Raw genomic sequence first — 14,474 nt, 5'->3', positions numbered from 1 at the left:
TGTAAGTGTCAGGGGAACCCTTTGGTCCTTTTTTCTTAATGGGATACAAAGGGGTGTTGCAGGGGGAAGATCTTTGCATCAGAACCCCTGCCTTAACATACTCTTCAATATCTCTGCTCAGGGCCTTTGATTTGGCTAGGCTCAAGGGGTATTGCTTTAAACAAGGAGGAGTGGTTCCTTTTTTCAATTTAATCATGACAGGGAGAATGGGCAGCCAACCCACATCAGTTATTCCCCTTGCCCAAACAGTGTCTGGCACCTGTCCCATTTCCTCATCCTCAAGCATTTTGATGTCAGGTGTTAGTTTCACCGCTTTTGTGATATACACCATTGCCGCAATCTTACACAAATGTTTATCTGTGAGGGGACTTGTGACTGTAATACCCTCAGGAGAGTACTGTATGGTGGCCTGGATCGCATTCAGCACATATGCTCCCAGTAAATTCATAGGGGTATTGTCACTGACAATAAGTTTTGTAAGCACCTTTTGGCTATCTTGTAATTTTAGTCTTATTTGTTTAGTCATAGGGGCTTCTGTCACTTGTCACACATTCCACAATCTCATTAGTAATCATGTCTGGCATTATCAAATCCTTGTGTACCACAGTCCCGGCTGCCCCAGTGTCAATCAAAAATTCTGCCTCTTTCACTCCCGGCATTGTTATGGTGGTCATCAAGGCAAGACCAGGTCCGGAGTGGACAAGAACAGGGCACACATTTGTCACTGGGTTGCCAGTTTCCTAGTCTGTATGTGGAGGAGGTGGAAGATTGGTCTGCTTACTCTCTTTTATAGGGTTTTTGCAAAGGTTGGCGTAGTGCCCATTCTCACCACAATTTCATTACCTCACTGTTTCTATGTCCTTAGGTCCCTTGCTACGTCTCCACTGTTTTCCTTGTGTTCCAGCATACATGATGGGTCGTCTTATTGTCCTTGTTTGTTCAACTTCTTTAGCCACCTTCAGGAGATCTGTTGGATCTACATTTCTCCATTCAGGTCTGGCTCTCTTTACCGCGTCTCGTAAGCCTTTGCTCATACCGTCAATGAATGCATTTACCAGTATTTTAACGTGGAGTTGGCTTATGGGACTGTACCCCATGTCTGCCCATTTCAGCTGTACCTGTCCAAAGTACATCTCTACTCTCTCTCCTTTTTGCTGTGTCACGTCAGTCAGGAGTACAGACTGCTCCGATTGTTTCACTATAGCCTATTGTTTTAGTGATTCACAGTATGTCTCCCCACACCGTGCAGATTTATCATCCATGCCCCGAGCTTGATCCTTTGCCACATCTGTATGTGTCTTAATTATGTGTCCTAGTACATCACCTGCCTTTGAACTTACCAAGCTCTCTAGGTCTGCCCAGGTACACTTATATGCCCGCTGTATTTCCTTTATTTGTCTATAAAATGGGAATGGTTGGTTTTCAGGGTTAGGCAACTGCTTTAACATAGCCAGCTGATCAGAGGGGCACCACGGATAATACTCCTGTATCTGTCTTATTCTAGTCACCCTTTTTGGTCTCGATGTGGATGCTTCTCTGGTCATGGAGGTGACTGGATGATCGTGGGGGTGACATGCTGTTCCCCAGCTTCCTCTTCCTCAGGACCACTGCTAGCTTCTTCCCCAAAAGTCAATGCTCTCTCTAGTGAGTCAGCTTCCTCTGTCACTACATGTGATCTTGTCCGGACAGGATTTAGTGCAATTTGCTTAGGTCGGGTTGCAGTACAGGCCATACAAGTGTAAGTTTGGCTGACCACAGTGTTTACAAGTCCAACTGTCTTGTCTCGGTTTCTGATTATGCAGAGCTGGGGCACTGGCAGTCATAGATCTTTGTGTATCAAAACAGTCATAATACACCTTACTTCCCACTGTAGTCTCTTTACATCCATACTGTTGTATTTAATCTGCCACACGACACCATTTATTCACTTGTTGCTCTTTATTTTTGTCTTTTATCCACCCCCTATTCTCCTCTCTGAAACTGTGCCATTTCTCTACATCCAAACATCCACACTCTGGCATTTTTGCCTTTTTCAATATTAGTCCCACATCTTTCACTGCTTCCTTTCCTTCTCTGTCTTTTACAATCTGCATAGCTGTCTTGGATCCCATTGGGGGCACCGACCATACACAGAAAAAGTTGCCCATGGCTTCAACCTTTTTCTGCCAACAGCTCACCTTTCTTCTGAAATGCCCTCTGTGTGCCTGACTTTGTCTTACAGGCCACACTTAGCAAGTCAGATTGAGCCTGCCAAGGTGTAGCGGGAAGGCTCATTGCCTCTCACCCGGTAGACCTACAGGATGTACAGAGAAGGCTCTCTGCTAGAGTTGAGCGAAACGGGTCGAAAAATTTCAAAAGTCGCCGACTTTTGGCAAAGTCGGGTTTCATGAAACGAAACCCGACCCTATGATGAGGTCGGCCACGAGGTCGGCGACTTACGCGCCAAAGTCGCGTTTCAAAAGTTTGTTTTGCGCTCTTTTTCAGCCAATCAGGATCCACGGACACTGTGGGCAACGTGATGACATAGGCAGGGGTCACCACCATCTTTCAGAAGGGCATGCAAGTGATTGGCTTGCTTTGGTGGGCCTCACAGGGGTTATAAAAGGGTGTGCACGCCGACCGCCATATTACTTCTGCCGATCTTAGCATAGGGAGAGGTTGCTGCTAGAGTTGAGCGAAACGGGTCGAAAAATTTCAAAAGTCACCGACTTTTGGCAAAGTCGGGTTTCATGAAACGAAACCCGACCCTAGGATGAGGTCGGCCACGAGGTCGGCGACTTACGCGCCAAAGTCGCGTTTCAAAAGTTTGTTTTGCGCTCTTTTTCAGCCAATCAGGATCCACGGACACTGTGGGCAACGTGATGACATAGGCAGGGGTCACCACCATCTTTCAGAAGTGCATGCAAGTGATTGGCTTGCTTTGGTGGGCGTCACAGGGGTTATAAAAGGGCGTGCACGCCGACCGCCATCTTACTTCTGCCGATCTTAGCATAGGGAGAGGTTGCTGCTGCTGATTCTTTAGGGAGAGCGTTAGGCAGGGAAGAAGAAAAAAAAACTGCTTCTGCTGCTAGCGATTTTGCCTGTACAACACACCAGTCACTGTGTGTGCAGTGCAAGGGGAGGCTATATTGTGGTGGATCAGCGGTGTTGGTTGTTAGGCTGCCTTCTAAGGCTTCCTGACAGCTGCATTGCTGTTTACCCACTGCTCTGCAAACTGCTTTTTTAAAAGCAATCCCAATTTTTTTTTTGTTCTGCTGAGGTACTGAGCGTGCATTTTTTCACACCATACAGCGGTGTACGCTCCTCACACAGTACCGTGTAACGGCTGTTATCACAGCCACAGTGAAGCTATCTGTGTGTCACTCTGTGAGAATAAGTCGAGGACGTGTTCCGTTCTTACAGACCTGCACCTACTAGTTTTGTCTAGCTTTCAAACAGTTAAATATATTTGCTGTTTGATCACATTCAAAACTATAGAGAGACAGCATGTGTCAGTCCGTATACTTAAAAAACACGGAGCTTGACAATTTTACGTACACCGGACAGCCGTGTATGTGCACGCTCCTCTCAGTACCATGTAACGGCTGTTATCACGGCCACAGTGAAGCTATCTGTGTGTCACTGTGGAAGGATAAGTGGAGGACTTGTTCCGTTCTTACAGACCTACACTCTAGGGAGATTCCTATTCTGCCCAATTCTACATACACCTTGTAGTTTGTGATACACTAGCCAATTTCTGCCTGTGACATAGCGCTCTGATATTCAGTGGGCCTCACACAATCCAAAAGTGTCCAGTGTCCACTAGTGTGTGCAGAAATTCAAAATCTCCCTTATCCTGTAGTCATTTTTTCACACCTGTGCCATCGAGCCTGTGACATAGCGCTCTGATATTCAGTGGGCCTCACACAATCCAAAAGTGTCCAGTGTCCACTAGTGTGTGCAGAAATTCAAAATCTCCCTTATCCTGTAGTCACTTTTTTCACACCTGTGCCATCGAGCCTGTGACATAGCGCTCTGATATTCAGTGGGCCTCACACAATCCATAAGTGTCCAGTGTCCACAAGTGTGTGCAGAAATTCAAAATCTCTGTGATCCTGTAGTCACTTTTTTCACACCTGTGCCATCGAGCCTGTGACATAGCGCTGTGATATTCAGTGGGCCTCACACAATCCATAAGTGTCCAGTGTCCACAAGTGTGTGCAGAAATGCAAAATCTCCCCTGTCCAATAGACACCTTGTACCTTGTTTTACATTACTATATAGTTTGTTGGATTTTGTCTACATTTCTACAAAAAATGAGGAAGGCTGGTGGAAGAGGCCGTGGAATTGGGCGGGGGTTGGCAGCTGGCAATGATGGTGTTGGTGGTGGATCTGATGGTAGTGGCAAGAGCAAAATAGGACCGAATGCAGGAGGTGTTGAGCCTGCGTCATCGTCTGGCTCCATAAGGCTTCGAAGGCTTAGTTTTCTAGGAGTTGGCAAACCGCTTTTAAAGCCAGAGCATCAGGAAAAAGTTTTGTCTTACATTGCTGACTCAGCCTCCAGCTCTATCGCCTCCTCTTCTGAAGTTGTAAAAAGTAAAAGCACTGAGTCGTCATTGGAGGCTCATGTTCATGAACCACACCTTTCCTTGTGTCCTTCACCCCAACCAAGATTGAAGGATGACGCAGGCCATACTACTGATTACTCCATGGAGCTGTTTTCACATACCATGCCTGGATTATCAAGTGAAATGGTGAATTACCCAGGCCAAGATGAATCTGACATGGAGTGCACTGATGCACAGCCGCTGATAGATGATTCTGCTGGTACATTCACTCAGAGCACTACATTGTCCTCGCAGTGTACAGAGCCAGATTCTGACCCTGATGAGACTCAGGTGCCCCTTCCCACACACTATACCACCATACACGGTGACACAGAGGAAGGTGCACATGACATTGAAGAGGAGGTGATGGATGACCCAGTTGTTGACCCAGATTGGCATCCATTGGGGGAAGAGGGTGCTGCTTCCAATAGCTCAGATGAGGAGCATCCACAGCAGACATCGACATCGCAACAGCTGTTATCTGGCAGGCCCGGAGCACTCCAAAGACAGGTTCCAAAAATCAAAAGAGTTGCTGGACAGCTTGTCCAGAGGGTCAAAAGATCACAGCGTGCTAGGCCGCAAAATGTCTGCCAAAGTAGGAAGAGTGCAGTGTGGCACTTTTTTGAACAAAATCCTCATGATCAGGCCAAGGTTATCTGTAAGAAGTGCGCAAAGACCTTTAGCCGAGGGAAAAATCTGAAAAATTTGAATACCAGTTGCATGCTTAGACATTTAACCACCATGCACTTGCAAGCGTGGACACAACACCAAACCTCAAGTGCCACATGTGCAACTGATCACAAAGAAGGTAGTCAGCAACGCTACATTGTTTCCCCCACTGTAAGCCCACCGGTTAGCACAGCAGCAAACGTTGAGGTGTCTTTGCAAGGCCACAGCAGTCAGGGAATCCCACTGTTATATCAACGAAATACTGAATCTAGGCAATCAGAAAGAACACCAACTCCATCACCATCATCAACCCTCTCTCAGTCTGCCCTGTCCACCGCTACTTCCACCATATGCAGCTCTCAAGTCCAGCTCACCCTCCCAGACACTATGAGTAGGTCAAGAAAGTACACAGTCTCTCATCCGCGTACACTGGGTTTGAACGCCCACATTGCCAAACTAATCTCGTTTGAGATGATGCCCTATCGGTTGGTGGAAAGCGCAGCTTTCCGCGAACTCATAGCCTATGCAGTACCACGCTATGACCTACCCAGTCGCCACTTCTTCTCTCGCAAAGCCATCCCAGCCCTCCACCATCATGTAAAAGACCGCATTGTCCATGCACTCAAGCAGTCAGTGAGTGGAAAGGTGCACCTAACAACTGATGCATGGTCCAGTCGGCATGGCCAGGGCCGTTACGTGTCCATCACTTCGCACTGGGTTAATGTGGTGGATGCAGGGTCCACAGGGGACAGCGGTGGTGGGACAGTGCTGCCTAGCCCACGGTATAGGAAACAGTTGGATGTAGGCGTTCGACCCTCCTCCTCCTCCTCCTCCTCCAGAAGCGAAAGCTCGTCCACAGAGCGCAGTCGTACGAGCACTCCATCTGCAGCTGCCACTGTTACACACGAGGTGTCCCCCTATCGAGCAGCTAGTGGAAAGCGTCAGCAGGCTGTGTTGCAGATGATGTGTTTGGGCGACAGACACACCGCCGAGGTGCTGGCCGAGTACTTGAAGCGACAAACTGAGTCATGGCTGGGCAGTGTACATCTTGAGGCAGGCAAGGTAGTTAGTGATAACGGCCGTAATTTTGTGGCAGCCCTTTCAAAACTCAGCCACATACCTTGCTTGGCTCACACCTTGAACCTGGTGGTGCAGTGCTTCCTCAAAAATTATCCGGAGTTAACAGCCCTGCTCCAGAAGGTGCGAAGACTGTGCGCGCACATCCGCCGGTCGCCTGTACACTCCGTTCGTATGCAGAAGCTGCAGCGATTGCTCCACCTTCCCAACCACCGCCTCATTATCGACATTGCAACAAGGTGGAACTCCACCCTGCACATGGTGGAGCGGCTGTGCGAGCAGAGGCAGGCCATAATGCATTTGTGGGAGGATACACGGCCAGGCACTTTGAGAGCAGACATAGAGTTGACAGGTGTGCAGTGGTCGAAGCTGAAAGACCTCTGTAAAGTCCTTCTGTGTTTTGAGGAATGCACATGGCTGGTAAGCGCAGACGACGCCATCCTAAGCATGAGCATCCCACTTATGCGTCTGCTCATGCAAACTTTGATGCACCTTAAGGAGCAGGCGTCTGCAGCCAATGTTGAAGAGGAGGAAGAGGAGGAGGGAATCCTTGATGACATTCAGCCATTGTCTGCTCAGGGACCTCTCCTGGACGAGGTGGAGGAAGAAGAGGAAGAGAAGGAGGATGATGATGGGGATGATTACTTAGGGGAGGAGGATGCATCTCGTGGGGCAAGTGAAAATGTTGGCGTGGCAAGGTCTGGTACAGGGTTTGTGCGTGACTGGAGGGATGTGGATTTGCCAGAAAGTGCTCCTCCAACCAGCACTCGCAGTGCATCATTGACACCGGGAACATTGGCCCACATGTCAGATTATGCCTTGCAGATCCTAAAAAGGGACCCCCGCATTGCCAAAATGATGAACGATGACGACTACTGGTTGGCCAGCATCCTGGATCCACGCTATAAAGGCAAATTACAAAACATCATGCCACAGGAGAACCTTGACCTAATATTGGCTAATAAACAAGAAACTCTGGTAAATCGGTTGCTTGAGGCATTCCCAGCACACAGCAGCGGTGATGGTTCTCACACGAGCCGTACGGGCCGGGGGCAGCTTGGCAGAGGTGTTCATGGTGCACACAGCAGAAGTGGCGTTGGAGACAGGGGTTTCATGACAATGTTGTGGACTGATTTTTCAAGTACCGCTCACACAACTGGTAGTACTGCATCGATGGAAAGTGACAGGAGACAGCAGTTGTCAACTATGGTTACAAACTACTTTTCCTCCCATATCGATGTTCTCCCACACAGGTCATTCCCCTTTGACTATTGGGCCGCTAAACTGGACACCTGGCCTGAATTGGCACAATATGCCTTACAGGAGCTTGCTTGCCCAGCTGCAAGTGTGCTATCGGAAAGAGTCTTCAGTGCAGCTGGATCAATCCTGACAGAAAAAAGGACCCGTCTGTCAACCCAAAATGTGGATGATCTAACCTTCATTAAAATGAACCATGCATGGGTTTCCAAGGATTTTGTCCCTCCTTCCCCTGATGACACATAGGGTGACAGAAAAATGGCTTGCTTTGGTCCACCTCTTCCTGGGACTTGACCTATTTCGCCTTTTGCATCAGCTGAATGTCCAACATCAACATATGCCACTTTCTAAAACTCCCTAACTGTGCTGCCTTCCTCCCCCATGGCCGGGGTCACCACCTAGCGCACGACACCGTGCGAGTGCCGTTGCCCTGGACAGGTGGGTAGGCCGACTCTTGGGCGCGGGCACTGGCACAGGGTCCCTCATAGTGCAATCAAGTGTCTCTGATGGTGGTGGTGCACACCCGCCGTCAGACACACCGCCGTACTATGAGGGGCCCAGTGCCAGTACCGACGCCCACGAGTGGGCCCCCCTTGCTTGGGCAGGGCCCCAGCATTTGCAATCTTTACCTCTCCCTGCTCCTCCGCTGTGTAGTCTGGGCCGTCAAATCCATACTGTGCCTGACACCGTCTGAGCCTGCCTCCTGATGTATAGACATATATTTTGAATGTGTACGCTATCCATACATGTTATCCGGGGATACGGTACCCTTTCTCACCTTTGTGCAATCACGTGCAATCCATACTGGGCCTAACACCGTCTGAGCCTGCCTCCTGATGTATAGACATATATTTTGAATGTGTACGCTATCCATACATGTTATCCGGGGATACGGTACCCTTTCTCACCTTTGTGCAATCACGTGCAAGCCATACTGGGCCTAACACCATCTGAGCCTGCCTCCTGATGTATAGACATATATTTTGAATGTGTACGCTATCCATACATGTTATCAGGGGATACGGTACCCTTTCTCACCTTTGTGCAATCACATGTAATCCATACTGGGCGTGAGAACGGATGGCGAGCTGTTAAGCAAGCTACAGCACCTGTGGTTTGCACACGTAAGTTTTTCATTTTTTCAGGAATGACGGTTAGGCCTAATTCCGGAACTGCGGTTGACCTGCACTTACTGGGAAATCATCGTTCGCGGGTAATAATTGTAATCAGTGATCCCCATCACTAACGTTGTTCAGCGGGTTATCTGCACCTGTAAGCGACAAACGCTGGCCTTTTCAGTGTAGCGCACATGCAGCCACGGACATGTAAGGGCATGACACACCAGTTATTGGCCAATCTCATGTGCCAGAGCCTCACGTGTCCCTCTAGTAAGCCGGACTTGGACCGCGGGGCATGACGGAGTCTCGTTCGTTAACGGAATTAAGCTTGCAATGTGTGCATCTTTTCTGTAGCTGGCATGGTTGAGGTTTCCCAGGTGGAGTCGAATTTAACCGTAGGCTCCACTCCTGGTGGTGCCCTTCTGGACATTCCTTTAAGGTTCAGCTTTGCAACCATACTGCCCACGTAAAACAAACACTTTGCCTTCATGAACGCTGTTTGGAGGGTCATGACTTGTGGGAATAACGCCGCCCAATCAGTTAACCTGCTAGAGAGATCCTTCATTGCTCCCAAGCATGACATCACACTCCCTAGGAGGAAGGTAATGCCACTGTGGCGACCGTACTCCTGGGGGCGACACAAGTGCACTTATGCCCAGCCACTGCTCGATGAATCTGCTGGTACATTGACCCAGACCACTACATTCCCCTCGCACGCTACACGGCCTGAATCTGACCCTGATGAAACTCAGGTTACCCTTCCCATATACAGTTCCATCTTACACGGTGACAAAGAGGAAGCTGCAGATGAAAGTGCAGGTTCGGCCCACCCGCCATCAGACACACCACCGTACTATCAGGGGCCCTGTGCCAGTGCCGTCGCCAACGAGTGGGCCCCCCCTGCTTGCTCAGGATCACAGCACTTGCAAGGTTGAAATACTGTGCAGTGAGATGGAAGATGGGGACGACGAGGAGTCCAGACTAGTACAGGGATTCCCTAGCGAGGAGACTTATTTGATTGTTTTCAATGTTGGGACAGCAATTTTTGGGGAGCAGTATACTCTGGAGAATGATAGATGGGGCCCACCATACACTGGAACATTCCAAAGGTGGACATCAGACACTGGAGCAGCATTTACAGGGCCCATTATACACTAGAGCATTAGAAATGGGGCCCATTATGTTTGGAGCATTATTTGGGCCCATAAGACAGTGGAGCTTCATCCATGGGGACCAACATATACTGTAGCATTATGTGGAGCTCATCATATACTGTTTCAAACATTATATGGGACCAATGATTCTGGATGGAGAAATAGATGGGTCTCGTCATGAGATGTAAAAAGTGAAGTATTTTTCATTGTACTATACCGCTATTTCTCTGCCGCATCGGAGCATGATGAGTTGTGGTATGTGTTAAAGGGGCGCTCTTTCGCCCAGGGCACATGAAAACCTGGAGCCAGCCCTGCCCCCCACAACTTAAGCCAAATAACCCCCATTTTTCAGTGCGTAACTTGTATTATGAAGTTAATTAAGGTTGACAAGCTTAAGTAAGAAGAATTGATGCTTTTGGCATTCAAATGGGCACTGTAGGTGTGTTTCCTGTCCTCCTCTCACTGCCGACTTTTATTCCCCATTGACTTTGGGTTTCGTGTTTCGGGACGACCCCGACTTTTCCCTATAATCGGCCGATCTTGCTCGACCCGACTTTTGGAAAAGTCGGGTTTTACAAAACGAAACTCGACCCTAAAAAACCAAAAGTCGCTCAACTCTACTCTCTGCCTCTCACCCATTAGATCAGTTGGCTAGAATAGGAATAGGCCTTTTTCCTTCCAGCCCAGCTCCATGGATTGTGGGAAGGCTGCTTCAACTTAGACAGCTCACCTCTGTTCTGAAATGCCCTTCTGTGTGTCTGGACCTCTGTCTTACAGCCCACACATAGCAAGTCAGAGTGAGCCTGCCAAGATGTATCCAGAAGGCTACTTGCCCTCGCCTCTCACTCACAACAAAAAAAACCGCTGAATAAAGTAAGAAGGCCCAGGTGTAATAGGCCTCTAACCTACTTTATCAGCCATACAGTCGGCTACCTCCTTTGTTGATCCACAGTCAGCTATGCATCAATCACTCAACTTGAAGCAGGTGAATCTTTTACCAATCTTTCAATCACACTGAAGATCAAACAATCTTCCACATATTTCTTTAAAATAGGAACAGTTTCTTTTCTCCCCTTTTGTACAGCACTGTTGCTTTAAACAAACCACAGATCTCTCAGCGCGTATCTCACGAAGGATAGAATACAGAGAATTTTGAGTGCAGATCCATATATCCTCCCATTAGACACTAAGCAAAAATAAGAGCTAAGAGCGAGAGGAGAGGAGAAGGGAGAAGAGAAAACGCGCAGCCCTTTCATTCCCCCCCTCCCATCAGAATGTAGCATCCTTCACAAAATAACAGAATCCCGTAGTTCTTTAGACTTAATCAGAATCAATCTCTGCAAAACCCTCATCAATCTCTGGTGACCACTGGACTTCACTGTATGGGCAAATAACTGTATAATGTGAGTATCCACGGCTTGCCCTTGCCTGGCCAAATGATTCCAGAAAACTTTCCAATGTCATACCACATATAACACGAGCTATATCATTACTCAATTCATTCAATCTCAGATGTAGATTGAAATATCTGTAAAGTACCCGTCCTGGACCTTGCACTAGAACTGGAAAGGTAACAATATTAGGAGTCCATGAAAAAATTCTATAGGGCTCTGCCCCTTGACTCAGTACCCCTAGAACTCCTGTGCAATCTTCACAGAATGGTGCAAATTCATCAAATTCATTCATGCGTGCTCATTCAGGGATTTTCTTCCCCTCCTCTTTCACTTTTCAGTGGTCATTTGATTTTACAAAGAGAAGATAGCAAAAATCCCTTATACTCAATTACTCTTCTCTCATCTCATTCAGAGGTTCTCATAGACATACATACAAGGATTCACACAGCCTGCCTTTCTTGCACTTTGGATTTGACACCTTAACCTACAGCTGTGTCCACTGACACTCTGAAAACACCAAAGCCAACTTCTTAAACAACAAGAATCAGCAAAGACCAGAACAACCAAAAACCACAGCCCTATACAAAATACAGCCTCATATGATTTACTGCCAATTCAAAATAAACACTGCACAGAGTCTATCCCAGGCTTTGTGCTACACAGTACACCAGTACACAACCAGTTAGTATATTAGTATATTGCCAGAACAGATTGACAGATAATACAGGTGACAATTATTATCTTATTACTCTATTATTCAACTCTCATACGGACATACTCACCACTCACCGGTGATGTGGGTTCTTTTGAACTGTGTTGTACAGTCTTACCCAGAGATATGTAGACATCCTTAGAGAGGTTGCAGATGCAGAATCAATGTAAGAATAAATGTTCTCACCTGCTGCAGCCTGGATTCTGCATATTCAACCTCCCAGGAAGCTCCCACATACAGATTCCGAATAGGCTGGTTTCCACGGTCCCCTGCCTTAACATACTCTCTAATATCTCTGATCGGGGTCATTGATTTGGCTAGGCTCAAGGGCTATTGCTTTAAACAAGGAGGGGTGGTTCCCCCTTTTTTTCCAGCATGGTATATAGCCCCCCCAGAATGGTATAATACAGCCCAGCATGGTATATAGCCCCCTAGAATGGTATAATACAGCCCAGCATGGTATATAGCCCCCCCAGCATGGTATAATACAGCCCAGCATGGTATAATACATCCCAGCATGGTATATAGCCCCCCCAGAATGGTGTAATACAGCCCGGCATGGTATAATACAGCCCAGCATGGTATATAGCCCCCCCAGAATGGTATACTACAGCCCAGCACGGTATAATACAGCCCAGCATGGTATACAGCCCCCCAGAATGGTATAATACAGCCCAGCATGGTATATAGCCCCCCCAGAATGGTATAATACAGCCCAGCACGGTATAATACAGCCCAGCATGGTATATAGCCCCCCAGCATGGTATAATACAGCCCAGCATGGTATTATACAACCCAGCATGGTAAAAAACAGCCCAGCTTGGTATATAGCCCCCCCAGAATGGTATAATACAGTCTAGCATGGTATAATACAGCCCAGCATGGTATATATCCCCCCAGCATGGCATAATATAGCCCAGCATGGTATAATACAGCCCAGCATAGTATATAGCTCCCCAGAATGGTATAATACAGTCTAGCATGGTATAATACAGCCCAGCATGGTATATATCCCCCCAGCATGGTATAATACAGCCCAGCATGGTATAATACAGCCCCGCATGGTATATAGCCCCCCCCAGAAAGGTGTAATACAGCCAAGCATGGTATAATACGGCCCAGCATGGTATATAGCCCCCCAGCATGGTATGATACAGCCGTGCATGGTATAATACAGCCCAGCATGTTATATAGTCCCCCCAGAGTGGACCCACAGTCCAGTACTCACACTGATTTAAAAAAAAACAACAATCCATACCTTCTCCTCATGCCTGCGCTGGTGGCTGCTCCTGTCTCCTCCTGCTCTGTCTGACACAGTGAGAACGCGATGATGTCATCGCGCCCCTGCTGTGTCAGAGGCAGAGCGGGGAATGATGGGAGAGGGAGCATCTGCTGACGCTCTCTCCTCCATCACTGCCTCCTTCAATGCGGCGGCGGGAGTCGACAATGGGGCAGGCGGGCCCCCCTGCCTCACAGGGGCCCCATAGCGGCTGTGTGATGTCCTGCTGGCTGGGGGCCCCAGGAGGAGCGGGTGCCCTAGGCAGCTGCCTGGTCTGCCTGCCCCTAATGCCGGCCCTGATTGCATCCATACTTGTGTGATACTTGGAAAAATCACTGGAGTGTAGGTGTGGGAGGGGACCTTTAACCACTCATGCATTTCCTGGAGGAATGAAAGGACAACCCCCATCGTGCTGTCAGGATGGACTCCTGGAAATAACATTACTGGTAGGTCTAATCTCCGTTTTTGTGGAGGGACAAGCTGTATTTTTGCTTGTTCCATTTTTGGGTACATATGACGTTTTGATCACTTTTCATTTTTTTGTAAATTAATGAACAATAAGCTGCAATTCTGGAATATTTTCTTGTAGTATTTTAGTTTCAATCTACATGTGAGATAAATAAAGTAAATATATTGTTTTATTGTACAGGTCCGTAAAATCACATTGCAACTCAATTTGAAATGTTTTTATGTCTTACTGTTCTTGCACAAGAAAACCACTTTTTAAAATATATTTCTTTTTTTCTCAGTACACAACTCTATGAATTTTTTTTTGCATAACAAGCTTTATTTGACACAGTTATGGAATACATACAACTTTTTGATATTTTTTTAATTCCATTTAATGTGAAGCAAAATTAGCAAAATGTAGGGAGGCTGAGCAAATAAAGGCAATTCTGTTACTGTTTTTTGTAACATTTTGCTTGCATTCTCCCTATGGGACAGATAAAGAGTTTTCTAGTACGGGTCAATACAACTATATTGAAAGCCAATTTATAAAGTTTTTTATGTGTTATAACATTTGCACTAGAAAATCACTTTTTGAATTGATTTTTTCTTACATCTTATTCTGAAAGCGATAGCTTTTTCATTTTCCTAAGCAAAAAGCTCTATAAGGGCTTATGTATTTTTGCGCAATGAGCTGTATTTTAACTTGATACCATTCACCTTTTTGATTGTTTTGTATTTCATGTTATCACAAAAAAATTAACCCAATAAATACATATAT

This window comes from Dendrobates tinctorius, unplaced genomic scaffold, assembly GCF_039654945.1.
Source record: "Dendrobates tinctorius isolate UK_male_01 unplaced genomic scaffold, ASM3965494v1 ptg000293l, whole genome shotgun sequence".
In the NCBI taxonomy this organism is placed as follows: domain Eukaryota; kingdom Metazoa; phylum Chordata; class Amphibia; order Anura; family Dendrobatidae; genus Dendrobates; species Dendrobates tinctorius.
Note: the sequence above shows the minus strand (reverse complement) of the source record.